The 15399-nt window shown below is 43.3% G+C and overlaps 1 non-coding gene across 1 annotated transcript; it reads right to left on the reverse strand.

Annotated features, from left to right (window-relative positions):
* Positions 1 to 3937: 3937 nt before the first annotated feature.
* LOC113254837 (small nucleolar RNA ACA64) lies at positions 3938 to 4060 on the reverse strand. Its single transcript, XR_003315963.1, has one exon. It is a non-coding gene; the product is annotated as a small nucleolar RNA ACA64 (small nucleolar RNA).
* Between the last annotated feature and the right edge of the window lie 11339 nt (positions 4061 to 15399).

Here is a 15399-nt window from a genome sequence, read left to right on the forward strand (position 1 = left end):
ACTTAGAGTTGTTCATTTCACCACTCATACAAATGTACATGACAAACATCTTAAAGAAAGCAGTAGACTGCAGTTCAGAATACTGGGGTTCCAATCAATTTTTTTTCTGCCCTAAACTGTCAATGAAACTCTAGATATGATTGCTGGCCTACTAAATGAGGGGCTTAAATGACCTATAAGGACCTTTTAACTCCAGAATTCTGTGATTCTATACATCACCTCCCCCATACGAATCATGGAAAGATCCTAAGTCTTTGGATTCTTTGGATTTCACTCCTTGTGTGGGGATTTCAAAGAGAAGGAGCTCTGTTTTCACTTATTACAATGGTTCCTCAAGATTGGGGCACCTGGGTGGCTCAGTCGGTTAAGTATCTGCCTTTGGCTCAGGTCAGGATCCTGAGGGGTCCTGGGATTGAGCCTCATGTCAGGCTCCCTGCTCAGCGGGGAGCCTGCTTCTCCCTCTCCCTCTGTCTCTCCCCCCCTTCCCACTTGTGCTCTCTCTCTGTCTCAAATAAATACAATCTTTAAAAAAAAAAAAAAAAAACAACCAAACAATGGTTCTCAAGCTTTGGTGTATGCTAGAATCACCTAGGGAGACCATCTAAAATCTATAAGGGACGCCTGGGTGGGCCAGTCTGTTAAGCGTCTGACTCCTGATTTTAGCTCAGTTTGTGATTTCAGGGTCATGGGATTGAGCCCCATATCGAGCTCCCTGCTCAGTGGGGAGTCTGCTTGAGGTTCTTTCTCTCCCTCTGCCCATCCCGACTCATGCATGTGCTCTCAGAGAAATAAATCTTAAAAAAAAATAAAATCCATGAGATTAAGGTAGGTGTGAAATGTGTAGTTATAAGTCCACCATCAATACAGGGGAAAGGATTTCTGTAATAAAATCGAATTGCTCATCAAAATGGAGAACCTCAGAGACCTGACGCCTGCCTGTGTGTGCTAAAGTGAACTTAGATGTGGTATGTGTGAACTGCTGTTTACGCCAAGGCAAAGAGAAACACACACATTTATTTTTACATTTAACCAAAATCTTTGAACATCCCCTAGGTGCTAGGGAACAAGTAAAAAGTCCGTCCCTTGGGGTGCCCAGGTGGCTCAGTTGGTTGAGCGTCCAACTCTTGGTTTCAGATCAGGTCATGATCTCAGGGTTGTGAGATCCAGCCCTGTGTCGGGCTCCATGCTCAAGATTCTCTCTCCAGCTCCCTACCCCCCAGACTTTCCCCCCCTCTGCCCCTCCACCCCCTGCTTGTGTGCACTCTCTTTCTTGCCTTAAAAAAAAAAGTCCTGCTCTTAAAAGAATTAACAAAATCATTAATCAAACATATATACAAATAATCCAAGGGAAATAAAGTGAAAGGGAGCTGAAAATATTAACGAGGTTTATGAATGGATGTAGCCATCCTCAAGGTATCACTTTGGAACATCGGTGATATTGGTGTTATATTTCTTTTGATCTGGCCTCTGTGGTATAATTCTTGATGCAGAGTTCCCCAAGACCTGGCAGAAGAAAAGGAAATCACATAAAGGGGCTACTTTTTAAAGTTAAAATGAGTTTACAACTCATGGGTTAGGGATCTGGTACTGGTAATCTAAATTACACTTGTGTTTCTTTTAGGTGAATGCCTGATCACAGGTTTATATAAATTGGGAGATGGGACACATCAACCAGGCTTCAGTTAGGAAAACAGAAACCATTCTGGGTACTTGAAGCAGAAAGATATTTAAAATAGGCAATTAGGCACTTATAAAACAGTTGGAAAGGCTAGAGGAGCAAAGGTAAGAGAAGCCCATAAATGGCTCTCAGGTTTGCAGCTAACTTTCTGGGATATATTGCCACACCGCTCAGGAACTTTTGGAAACTGCCTCCTGAGGCAGGTAATTTGTGAAAGGACACCCAGAGGCCATGACAAAATCTCACATCTGCTGCTAGAGCAGCAGATGAATACAGCTTTGGCTTCCCTTCTGCCTTCCTCATCTCTCATAACTGTCTAGCACTGGTAGCATCTAGATTGGGATATTTGTTGGCTTTGTGTTCTGGGAAATAGGGTGCCCAGGCTTCTAACCTTTCAGATTCAGGGGAGACAGAAAAGATCAGCAATACAGCTGATTGCAAAAAGCCAATCCAGCACATAGAGAAAGGAAAAAGGAATGAGAGGGGACTTCTTGGCTTCTGAGAATGTCCCCATTCTGAAATATGTGTCTTTTAGCTGTTCTTGACTGAGGGTAGAAGATACAGCTAGTTCTGGAATAAGGGGTGAAAATTCTCTAAAAAATAAAGTGTTGGTACATATAAATTACAGGTTCCATATATTAGTAAATGGATCTTCTGAAGGCTAAATGGGAATAAGACAATAAAAGTGGAGTTCACTTATTATGGCTATTATCCAAACCTATAATATCAAAGTTAAGATTAGAACATGAGAAATAAAATATTTGTGTCACAGTTGATATGCAACCATGACAAATATAGCTCTATTCAATCTTTCTTTCAGGTTCAGATAGTGAGTAGAAGAGGATCTTGAAACAATAAGGAGTGAGCCAAGGCGGGTGTAAAACTCAGATTTGCCAAGTCATTTAAAAGTCAGAACTCAGTGTTTCATGGTCTTAAAAGATGCAATGGATCAACCCCTTCCAGAGTAGAACAGTCATAGATCTAAGTTTCAGAGTTTGTGGTTTGCTTGGGGGAAAGTAACACTAAAGTTTCTTCTTTTGACAGAAATTAAGACCTGATAAATGCGTCTTTGTGAGGAAGTTGTAATGTTGGGATTATCTTGAATTTACAAATGGGGAAACTGAAGACCACGAGATTGAATGAGTATGTAAGATACACAGTGAATAAATTAAGGATCAAACTTAGCTATTTCAAGTTCTTCTCTAGATTTTCTTCTCTATTCATAAAACAGTCCTTGGGGGCGCCTGGGTGGCTCAGTCCTTAAGCGTCTGCCTTCGGCTCAGGGAGTGATACCGGCGTTCTGGGATCAAGCCCCACATCAGGTTCCTATGCTGGGAGCCTGCTTCTTCCTCTCCCACTCCCCCTGCTTGTGTTCCCTCTCTCGCTGGCTGTCTCTCTCTTTCTGTCCAATAAATAAATAAAATCTTGGGGGAAAAAAACAGCCCTTAATAACTGTATATGACTTCAGATTTCAAAAAGCCAATGTTAATTCATAATAGGTTATCCATTTTAGGGATTAAGAATGTTTATGCTCTTTGAGCAATTCAACTTCTGAGAATGGTTCTAAATTAGGAAGAGGGCTTTGTACACAAAGGTGGTCAAAACAACATTTCTTACACTGGAAACTTCTAAACAATGTAATTATTCAAGCACCGTGATAAATGTAAAGCGTTGTAGTCAAGCACATGGACGCTGAAATCCTATTGCCTAGGTATCTCAGCTTTTTCACTTGCTAGCTACGGGACTCTGGGCTAGTTCCTCTTTGGGCAATTCCGCCTACCGTAGGCTTGTTATGGAGATTAAGTAAATTATGTCAAGCATTAACACAGTGCTGGGGCACTCTGTATGTGTATTTATTGTTATGGATGGAACGTTGTTCAGCGATTTTTAATTAAGGGCATGGTTAACCTAATAATATTGAAAAACGTGCAATTGAGGATTTGCTGATGGACTGGATATGGTAGCGAGTGATGTGTCTTAAAGAGACTTCTAGGGTTTGGGATTGAACTGCTACAAAAGTAGAATTTCTTCCCCCCGCCCTTTTTTTTTTTTCCAGACCAACAGCTTTACTGAATGTTGAAAGCAGAGCTCTCCTCCCCTCAGGGTGCTAGCGGCATGGGCGTCAGCGTCGGGCCATCTGGGCATCTGGCAGGCAGACCACGGGTCGGGGGTCAGAGGCCAGAGCACACGCATGCGCATGGGCATGCGCACGCGCAAGCGCGCTCAGGGGGGCGCAGGGTGGGGGGCCGGAGCAGCGGCGTGTGCAGACGCCTGGCTTTCACCCTTCGACACAGACGTGAGCGGTGAGCTGAGGTTCCTGGCAGCGCTGGATGTCCAGTCTAGCCCGGGGCCACGGACAAAGCCATAGTGGCCAAAGCCAGTGAGGACCTCCCAGCTACCACACCGCGAAGCCACGCGCGGGGAGAGGCTGGGGCATGAGGCGCGGACCTACCTACAGCCACCTAAAGTAGAATTTCTTCTCACCGAGATGGAGAGGTTGGTAGGAGCAGGAGAATTGGGGGTGGGTGGGAATCAGGAATTCAGTTATAGTGTGACTTTTCATGTTGCAGAGACAAAACCAGGTGGAGATGTCGGGAAGGCAGCTGGACAAACAAATCCGTGTCCAGGCTGGAGAGGTTAATCTGGGAGTCACAGTATATGAATGGCATTTAAAGTCATGGGGTTAGACTAAGTCACGTAGACAGTGAGTTAGATGGAGATAATAAGTCTGAGAACTGACTCCTGGGCATTTGCAATGTTTGAGGTCAGAGAAGAGTCCGTTAAGAAGACAGAAGGGCACCCAGTGATGTAGGAAGAGAACTAAGAGGCAGTGAAGACCCAGAGTGACCAGCTGTGTCAAATGCTACAATGGGAGGCTTGAGAATTGACTGTTGATTTGGCGTTGGAGGTTTTGGAGGCCCTGACAAAGCTGTTTCAGTGCAGTGGTGGGGATGAAGGCCTGACTGCAGGGGCTTCACTGGGACACTGGGAGGAAAGCAGCAGAGAGAAGTGAGGACTAGCTAGTTTTAAATTTTTGTATTTTCCTAAAAGGGGACCAGCAAGGTAGGGTAGTAGTTGGAGGGCCATGTGCAGTAATGGGGGGGGGGGCTTATTTTAAGATGGGAATTATTATAGCATGTAGTTCCGGGTGGGAATGGTCCAGTAGGGAGGGAATAAGTGATGATTCAGGAGAGTCGTGGTGATGATTGCTGGAAGGAATGAGCTCCAGGGTCTAAGTGGAGGATCTGGTCCGTCACAGAAACAGGGATGTTCCATTCACAGTAAGAGGAGAGAAAGCAGAGTATGCACGCCGAGGTTGGGAGATGTGCCGATGCGGTGTGTTCAGGGTTTTCCTCCTGTCTTGCCAGTGAGTGCTGCAGACGCTTAGCAGAGGGTAATGATAAGGCAGGAGTTGAGGGGTTGAGGGGAGGAGAGGAAGTGAGAAGTCACATCCGGGAGAGTGGGACAGTGAGTGGACAAGGGAACTCAGGGCTGCCACACCAGGGCCCACCTAGCGAGGCTAGTGGGCACAGATTTAAGACCATTCAGAAAGTTCATGTATTTCCCTTCAGCCTGTCTAACTGCTTGGCTGCAGTCATGGTGCAGACAGAGAGCTGAATTGTCTGTCAAGTAACATCTGGGCTCTCTCCCAACCAATTAAATCAGAATCTCTGGGGCTTGAGCCCAACCATGGTGTATATCTGAAGGGATTGCCATGTGCAGCCAGGCTACAGAACCATGGATTAAAGCAAGAAGGTGAAGGGAAGGTTCACAGAAGAGCCCGAGATCCAGGACATCCTGCTGTGAAAAATTCAGTGTCTGTTTAATCACGTAAGTGTGGACTGAAAATTTAACTGAGAAAAGGAGCCCAAGAGGGGAAACTAACATTGAGTAAGTGCCTACTATGGTTAGAAATTGTGCTGTGCACCTCACGTGCTTAGTCTTGCGTAAGATAAGAATTAGGTAAGAATCTTGGAGATAAGAATTTTTAACCTCTCCTTTATAGTAAAGAACCTGAAACTCAGAGAGGTGATGTGAATGGCCCTCAGCAACCCTGCTAATAAGTAGTAAAGCCAGGATTTGGATCTGGACCAATTTGCTCTAAAGTTTTTGCTTAAGATTTTGTGAAAGATGTGAGACTAAAGCTCTGTGTTCAAGGAGGAAGTGGGTTTTGATTTTGGACATGTAAGAGGGCTTCTCAGCTGGAGGAATACTCAGAAAAAAGACCTGGAGGCAAGAAAGAACACGATGAATACAAGGAATATTTAGGGAGAAGGATGCCTCCTGTGGCCAGGTGGGTTGAAGTAAATAAAAGAACAAATGATTCAACCAGCCAGCAAATAAATGAGTTGGGGGAGTGTCTGTCCTCAGTGGCCAGATATCTGGGCTGCCTGCCAGTGTACTTGGGGCCCATGGAAGCCGCATTGCAGAACTGCTAAGCAAATGTTCCCTGCATTGTTTGTACAATTCATTATTTTTTAAAAAATGATAGCTGTTGGGCTCCATTGAGATAAAAGATGGCCTCTGAGTATAATCTCATTATCATCTGTCACCATGGCTGGGGAGCTTTATGTGTCCACAGAATCTCAGAATCTATATTTCTCTAGCTTTAATCTCAGGGTCGATATCCCAACACAGCACTGCTCATAATAAATAGCTAGTAGTAAATGATAAAGTAGGCTACTGTGTTTTATTTTATTTGGCTTTCAAGCCAATCAATTTTATAGCTGTCTGTTTGAGTGCTGAAAAAAAATTCTGGAGACAGCAAAGAATCATATGAAAAACTAGAACATGCTGACGAAATGAATCTTTATCTCCCCAGCTTCTCCCATGGAAAGAGGCCCTAGGTAGACTGTTGATTATGCATCTAATAAGGCGGCTGCTCATGGAAATGGTCCTTTTGATTGGTTTGCAGACTATGTATGCCCCTTTGGCCAGAGATACAGCTTCTCATATGCACTTGTGTGGTATATTCAGTGATGACATTGGTTTGCTTGTCTTCTGTCAGCGATTTTTTTTTACTTTGAGAATATGGAAAATCATAATTCCTGAAATGATAGCAAAAGAGAGAGAGAGAGGGAGAGAGAAGAAAAATAGAATAGCATCTGTCCTCAACTATACTGCTGATTAAAAAGCTGAATCTACTCTCTTTCTGACTAGTATTCTTCTTGCAAATATGTGTGGTTCAAATAAGGTGGAAGGTGTCTTCCTTGTCCCGGGGTAAGAAAGTCTACACTTTTGAGTTTTTTTATGTTACAGGGAAAAAAAAAAGAAATAGAAATGATCCAATCAAAAACTATGCCATAAATTCAACAAAAAAGGCAACTTCTAAATATAATTGCTATGCTTGTCTGTGTTTCAAGTTTCCGACCAAGAAAGTCTATTTGGTTCAAGTCATTCGTCAGTGCAGCAGGCACTATTCATTCATTCCCTGAGCAAACTTTATATTATAGAGTATCTACCATGAAAAAAGCCAAGGGAAATAAGATGGACCCTCAGTTCAAAAACAGCTTGACACTAGTGACTAAGGCTCTTCCAGTAGATATTCATGGGACAAGAAAGGGACTAATACTCAGAGGTTGCCCCCACCGTCCAGAATATATGACCAGAGTTGTGGCTATTCAGAGTGCCATTTGGATTGCCTTTGTGCAGCTTGCAGGGTACGGTATAAAATTCACCATTGCTGTGGGGTCAACAGGAATCTTCCTAAGAACCAGTGACTGCAAGGGCATTTGCATGTGATGTGTATATTTTATGTAGATTATGTGAGTGAGTTATAGGCATACTTTTAAAAAAATATCATTTCTATCCTGAGGTGTATTTCTTGATTTTTATTTCCTTTATTATTTTTTAATTATTAAAATCCATTTAATTCCCTTATGGAAGTCTATGCAGAAAGGCAAAAGATGTTTAGCTAGAGAGGAAGAGTCAGGGGAAATTGGGAGGGCTACAGCAGATGTAACCCAAAGAGGCTCATTGTCATCACATAGAGAACATTCCCAGAGTTAAATGCAGACTCTAGCGCCATGGAGGACAACACAGCTCCTTGGTTTCCCAGGCAGCACATTCTCTTCATTGCCCCTTCTCAGTCTCTTTTGCTGGTTTCACTTTTCTCCCTGCTGTCTTAAATCCTAGTGGGGGCCACCACTGATTCTGTTCGCTTTTCTTTCTACCTTCACTCTTGGTCACATCCTCAAGTCACACAGCTCTGAATACCGTCTATATGCTGGCAACTCCCAAGTGTATATCTATACCCAGGACCTCTCTCTTATTGTCTCTTTCAAACTCTAAGCTCGTGTAGAAAATTCCCCTTCAATATCTAGTAGTCATTCCCTCTACCCCAGACTTGCTCTACCCACAGCCCTCCCCATCTCAGTTGATGGCAATACAGTCCTTCTGGTTGCTCGGGTCAAAAATCTTAGCATCTTCCTTCACCTCTTTTTTTCTCCCCACATCCTGTATATCAACAAGTAGTGCTTTCCATGATCAAAGCAGTGTCTGACCACTTCTCACCACCTCCAGTACTGGGTTCTGGTATGAGCTACCTTCGTCTATTGTCTGGATTCCTACATACCTTCTGATTGGTCTCTCTGCTTCTACCCCCCCCCCACCACTATCTATTCACACTGTAGCAAGAGTGATCCTTTTAAAATCCAGGTTAAATCATGCCATCCCTCTGCTCTTGGCCTTGTGATGACCTCCTATTTTATTAAAGTGATGCCAGTGACCTTCATTATCTAGTCCTGTCATCTCTCTACCTTTTCCCCTTCTATTCTCCCCCTCTCTCACAGCACTCCAGTTGCACTGTTGTCTTGCTTGTCCTTGAACGTGTCAGAGATGCTCCCACCTCAAGGCCTTTGAACTGTTGCTTCCCCAGCCTGAAATGCTGTCTCCAATATATGTGCATATGGCTTACTCCCTCACCTCCTTCAAGTCTTTACTCCAGTGGCTCCTTCTCCATGAGATCCGCCCTGACCACCCTATCTAGATTTCAACCTACCCCCCTCCTGGCGCTGCCCTGTCCCCTTCCCCTCCTCCGTTCTATTCATAGTACTTTTCATCTTCTATAAGTCTCCCCCAACTAGAACTTAAGCTCCATGAAACAGGGATTGTTGCCTGTTTTGTTTAGTCATCATCCCAAGCACTTAGAACAGTGCCCAGCAAATAGCAGGTGCTCAATAAATATTTGAATATAAATAAAAATGAATGAATATGTAATATGCAGGAAGGAACCTCCTTTTAAGGAATATTTCAATCTATACCAAATTTGTGTTCAAATAGTCCCTAAGGAAACATGGAAACACTCTTCTGAAATTCTAGTATTCTTTTTTTTTTTTAAGATTTTATTTATTTATCTGACAGAGACAGCAGGAGAGGGAATACAAGCGGGGGGGGGCAGGAGAGGGAGAAGCACACTCCCTGCTGACCAGGGAGCCCGACATGGGGCTCGATCCCAGGACGCTGGGATCATGACCTGAGCCGAAGGCAGACACTTAAAGACTGAGCCACCCAGGCACCCCTGAAATTCTAGTATTCTAATCACTAACATTTTTTGTGTGCTTGTTATAAACTGGGCACTGTGGGAAGTACTCTCCATGCACCATCTCTTTTAGTCCTCACAACCCAAAGAAGTAACTTGGAATGACGTTACCAACATTTTATATACAGGAGTACACCAGCTCAAAAAGACTAAGGAGTTTTCCCAAGCCACCAGCTTATACGTAGAAGAGTTTCTTTACCACTCTACAATGCCACCTCCTTTAAGTAAAGACCTGTTGAATTGGTTCATTGAGATTCATTTTTTCAACAGTTTGTTCAAAGTCCTAAGGGAATTTCTAACCAATTGTTTGCAACTGGCAGTGGAAAGACCTTAGAAGTATGACTGACTAGCCAGGCAGAACCATAAGAGAGATACAGAAATTCAATTGGATACTGTTTTAATAACCCTAGATATTAATTATTTTAACAGATTGGAAGGATATGAAAAGAATCCAGGATTCTGTCAAGTACAAATGTCTTTAGAGATAACCATACAATATATTTACATACGTTAAGAGTCAATAAATGCAAAACCTAATCGAGTAAAGCGTGTAGTCCAGGTGGGAGGAGGTTAGGGCAGAACTCTATGAGGGGGATAAAGAAATCCACTAAGACGGAATGTGAACTCAGAGCTGTGAACTATGAGACCAGCTCATCTGAAACGCACTGATAGCAGTGCTGTAAATAGAACTAGGAAGTCCCATCAGTGTTGCTGCCAGAAAGGCACTCACCTACCACCTCTGGACGTTACCGTGATTCACTTGAATGACAAGCGCCTTTGGGGTAGAGTGGGTTGAACGGTGGCCCCTCCCCCAAAAAATTATGTCCACATTCCAAATCCCTGGAACCTGTGTATGTTCCCTTTTTTGGAAAAAGGATCTTTGCAGATGTAATAAAATTAGAGATCATGATATAAGATCATCCCCTAGTGGTCCAATGACAAATGTCCTTGTAAGAGAAGAGGAGGCACACAGAGAGTGTAGCGTGAGGATAGAGGCAGAGATTGGAGTGGTTTGGCTCCCACAAGCCAAGGAAAACAAGGAGTGTCTGGAGCCAGCCAAGCTGGAGGGGGCAAGGAGGAATTCTCCACTCAAGCCTCCAGAGGGAGCAGAGCCCTGCTGACACCTGGATTTCAGACTTCCAGCCTCTAGACTAAAAGAGAATAAATTGTTTAAGCCACCCAGTTTGTGGTCATTTGACACAGCCCTAGGGAACCAGTACAGTGCTTAAGTATCACTCAGCTCCAGGCTGGTTTAGATTTAAGTACGGATGTGTTTAAGGAAGTCAACCTGCTGTATATTAATATTTTGTGTGAGGGAGAAGCATATATTTAGCATTTCATGTGCCTGTAATGTTTGAGACAATTCAACCTTTTATTAAAATGAACAGAATTTAAACTCCAATTTATAACATATGAATAATTGCTTTAGATTTTTAAGTTATACTTTTACTAAGTTTATATATACAGTGCTGCAATATTTAAAAGGTTAGCCCTCCTTGTAAGTTTGACTTATCAGTGTTCTTTGTCATTTGAGTACTCAGGTAGTTATGTTAGTTCAATCAAAACATTGAAGTAATAAAAAAAATAGAACGCATTGATTTATAAATGCAATTTAAAATGTTTGAAAGTACTAGCTTAGAAATAGGATCACATATTATTCAAAGGCCTTTAACATAGTTTAAAAATATATACCAGGCTATATATAATATACAAAGAACAGGGAGATTTGATACAGAACTCAAAAGCTTCAGGAAAAATTAGTTTTTTTAATCTGTAACTTTAATAAATTGAATATTAATTTTTAAAAACGGCGTTTAACCTCTGAATCGTTTTTATTGCCTCAGAACCACCCGAGGGCACCAAAAAGCTCACATTTAATAGAAACAACATAAACTTTCTAACTATGTCGTCCTTCAGGAACGGGGCCAAGGGAGGCAGTCAGCAGGAGTGAATCAGTGTCCGGACAGTGTGAAGGTGATCTGTGCTCTGGTGGGAATAGCAGAAGGCTGTGAACTTCGCTGGTGGGTGCCTTTGTTCTGAGTCAAAGCGTTCCTTGGCATGCGGAGGAACATCAGGTCCAAAGGCCTCTAGTGACTGAACAGATAACATGAGTTCCATCAAAGTTCAGCTCCGCTCATCCCTGCTTCTCCTCCACAAGACAGCGCAGTGAGTGTGGCATTCAGGCAAGCATTTAATATTCTCTTTCTTTATTAGTTTAATTTGGAGAACCAATTCTGTCCCCACAGAGAAAACCATAGAATGATCATTTTGAAATGGTAGCCATTTCTGGTTTTAGTACTTAAAATCCTCATTCATTGCTGCACGTGTCATTGGTTTCCTTACACGTGGCTGCTGGTCCTAATTTTCATTTGCTTTCACATTGGGTCACTGGTTAGGTCCGAATGGTAGAGCCTTGGGCAAGTGTTTCGTGACCTGGAATGCGCGGTGTTGGTCTTCATGTTACTATTATCAGGAGTCAGAATAATCACAGTGGATGACTGAAGACCTGTAACGTGGCAACCATAAAGAAACAAATGATTTTATATGAAGAAAATGAAAGGGGACTTTATAACGATCTTAAATGTATAACCAGTTTTAGGACTGTCCGTAGTTCTGTCCACTTTCATCTTATGTTCACTTCCAAGCTCTCAGGTGCTCTAGGGGCTTGTAGAGGACAGTGGGGGAAGCAGGGTGCTGGGGAGGGACACGTGGCTGGCATTGCCCTGCAGAAAGCCGTTCCCCATTCCTGGATGCTGGCCTGACTTGGACTGCAGAAAGCTCAGCACTCTTTCTCTGCTCTGGGCTCTACCTGCCAGTTCCAGAAAAATAGGAAACATTGCACTTGCTACCTCCCACTATGGTTTATTATGAGAACAAGAACACTGGTTTGCACTGGGTTTAATCAACAGGGTGTTTTGATTTTATCTCCCTGGGGATTACTCAGGAGGAAAGCAAAGCACAGTAAACCAAGATTTTTATTATATTTCACCGGAAATTGTTCCTGACGTCTCTTTAAAGAAGTTCAGTGTCCAGCTCTAGCTGAGTGAAGAGGGAGAGCACACGTGCGCCTTCTCTGCGAAGTCTTCCCCGTGCCTCCTGCTGGCTACCCCAAGTAAGCTAGTTGTGCTGCCATCTTTCTTCCGTTCAGCTGACAGACCCTTGTTTGGCACTTGCTGTACTGGAGATATAAAAATAAAAGTTTTAGTCTCTGACTTCAAGGAGCTTTTAGTATAGTGAGGAGAGGGAAAAATAAACATACAGCAGTGTTATAAACACTAATGGAAGCAGTAGGGCTGCTGTGTATCATTATGCAAAGTATGTACTGCACAACCCTGGGTTCACTGAACGCACAGCCACATGTGGCAGCTGTGGTAGCTCTGGAGGCGGACAGCAGGGGCAGCTCGTCAGCTGATGAGAAAGAGCAGAAGGCAGACAGACTCTACAGCAGTTCCTGTCTTCCCATCTCCTGTGTTCACATCCCTCTGTAGCCCCTTCCAGAGTGTGGCCAGACCTGTGACTTGACTTTAACTAATATGAATCAGCAGAAGTGAGAGGATGTCCTTTCTAGATTGTTACAGAAGACTATAATGCCCCCTCTTGCCAAGAGTGCCTCTGCTTTGCTGGCTTTGAGGAAGCAGGCTGCATGCCGTGAGCTTCCCCAGGGAGAGGGCGACTGGCAAGCAGTTGTGGGCAGCCAATGGCTGCCAGCCAGCAAGAACCTGAGGCCCTCAGTCTGACAGCCCACAAGGGGCTGAATGCTGTCGGCAGCTGCAGGAGTTTGCCAGTCTTCCGATGAGAAGCCAACCCTAGCTGATGGCTCGACTGCAGCCTAGTGAGAGACCTGGAAGCAGAGGAGCCAGCTACATCGTGCCTGGACCCTGATTCCACGGACGTGAGAAGATAAATGTGTGTTGTTTTAAGCTGCTAATTGAGTGGTGGTATTGTTATGCAGCAAGAGATAGCATCTCAGGTCCCATAAGCACTATGTTCCCATGGCACTTCGGAAAATCCTCAGAATGGTGCATTGTAAATGTCTCTCTTCCCTCTTGAAGCCATAGACCATGGCTCATTCCCCAGTTTCCCCATCTATAAAATAGGATAATAATACCTGCTACCTAGGGCTGCAGGTTAGATAATTTAAGCAATGTTCTTAACACTGTACCTGTCTTAGTAAGTGCTCACTAAATACTACCTCTAAATCTCCAGGGCTTAGTACAGCACCTGGTGCTTGCTTTATAAATGTTTAGTGCATGAATGGTTAGATGCAAGAACTGATGGAGAAGGCCAGTATATCAGTGCCTTATGGCAATAGGCAGAGTATCAGCAGCTTGGCCATCATCCCTCAGGGGCAGCCGGAAGGAACCAAAGAGGTATTAGACAGTGGTGTCAGGGTGACTAAGCACACCCAGGCAGGAGCAGGCCCAGGTAAGGTGGCGTTTGTTGGGAGCTGCTTTGGGGTTCTGCCTACTGTGGACACCAGGTTCTTGTTGAAATAGATATGTGGCTTTCAACCAGGAGCTCTCTTAATTCAGGTTTGATGAATCCACACTTTGTATTGAGAGCTTTGAACAGTTTACTTACCTATATACAGGCATACCTCATTTTATTGTACTTTCTTTATTGCACTTCATAGATAACTGTAGGGGTGTTTTTGTTTACAAATTGAATGAAGGTTTGTGACAACCCAGTGTTGAGCAAGTCTACCAGCTATTTTTCCAACAGCATTTGCTCACGTCATGAGCACGTAGTGTCACATTTTGGTAATTCTCACAATATTTCAAACGTTTTCATCATTACTTTCTTTGTTATGATAGACTGTGATCAGTGATTATGACTCACCAAAAGCTCAGGTGATGGTTAGCACTTTTTTAGCAATAAAGTATTTTTTAATTAAGACATGCATATTGTTGTTTTAGACATAATGCTATTGCATACTTATTAGACTATAGTATAGTGTAAACTTAACTTTTGTGTGCACTGGAAAACCAAAAAATTTATTTGACTTGCTTTATTGCAATATTTGCTTTATTGCTGGGGTCTGGAGCCAAACCTGCAATATCTCTGAGGTGTGCCTGTAGCCTGTACAAGAAATACCGGAGAATCAGCAGATTGATTCTGCTGTGACTTTTTTAATTCCTCCTTTCTATGGATCTGATAATAATCTTTAATACCCCCCCTTGCTGTTTCTTTCATTTATTATGCATTCATGTATTCCACCCACAAACATTTATTGAGGACAACTCTGTGCCAGTCTTTGGGGTAAGCACTGGGAATACAGCAGTGAGCCGAACAACTGCTCACAGTCCTGGGGCTCATTAATGTCACATCTGGTTGGAATCTCTTCTGTATGTCTTGAGCACCCAGCCCCCACTCTCCACCCTTGCTATTTGTGTTGTGCTGGAATGTTCTACTCTTGTCTTGGGGTCCTTAGTATTCTTTGCAGTCTTTACCCTTTACTTACGCACTTGATTCAAGAAGAGTCTTTATCTATTGAGTCTTCATCAGTTAAATTCTGTGGAAGTTTCTTCTCCCTCTAGTAGGCTTTCCCCGTGGGACTAGGCAAGTGATTTGGCAACTTTACAGCCTCTTTAATCTGGACGTTCTTTGTGATCTCTTTTCTGATGTTTTCTCTGAGGAACTGGGGAGATAAGAAGGCCCTTTGATGGTTAAAAAATCCTTCATTGCTTGGAACACGAGCTTAAAGTGGGTCATGCGTTGCATAACACCCCACATTACAGACATTATGGAAGGAAGTTGGTGGGATACCCTACCTAACCGAGGCGAACAGCTCTAGTTGTAGGATGGGGTGAAGTAGTCACCAACAGGAGCACAGAGAGCAGTAAGGAGAAAGCCCAGCCATAAGAAATAGGACGTAACCTCAGTTAATCATGGAGGCCCGGCACCTGACACCTCAGTCTTGCTATTGCTGATTTTTTAGCAAAAGTTTGAATCCACCAAATGGAATTATAAACAGGGGCAGACTTGCATTACAGTTTGTTGTCTGGTTTTAAAAAAACCCAAACAATAAAATGAGCAACCTAAGAACCTACGACACAACCTAAGAAATAGTATGTTATAAATATCATTGGAGTTCCCTGTGAGTAGGGTTCCCAGATTTAGCCCAAAACAAGCAACAACAATAAAATAGACCCTATTAATTTTAAATTTCAGATAAACAATA

Source organism: Ursus arctos, unplaced genomic scaffold, assembly GCF_023065955.2.
Source record: "Ursus arctos isolate Adak ecotype North America unplaced genomic scaffold, UrsArc2.0 scaffold_12, whole genome shotgun sequence".
Taxonomy (NCBI): domain Eukaryota; kingdom Metazoa; phylum Chordata; class Mammalia; order Carnivora; family Ursidae; genus Ursus; species Ursus arctos.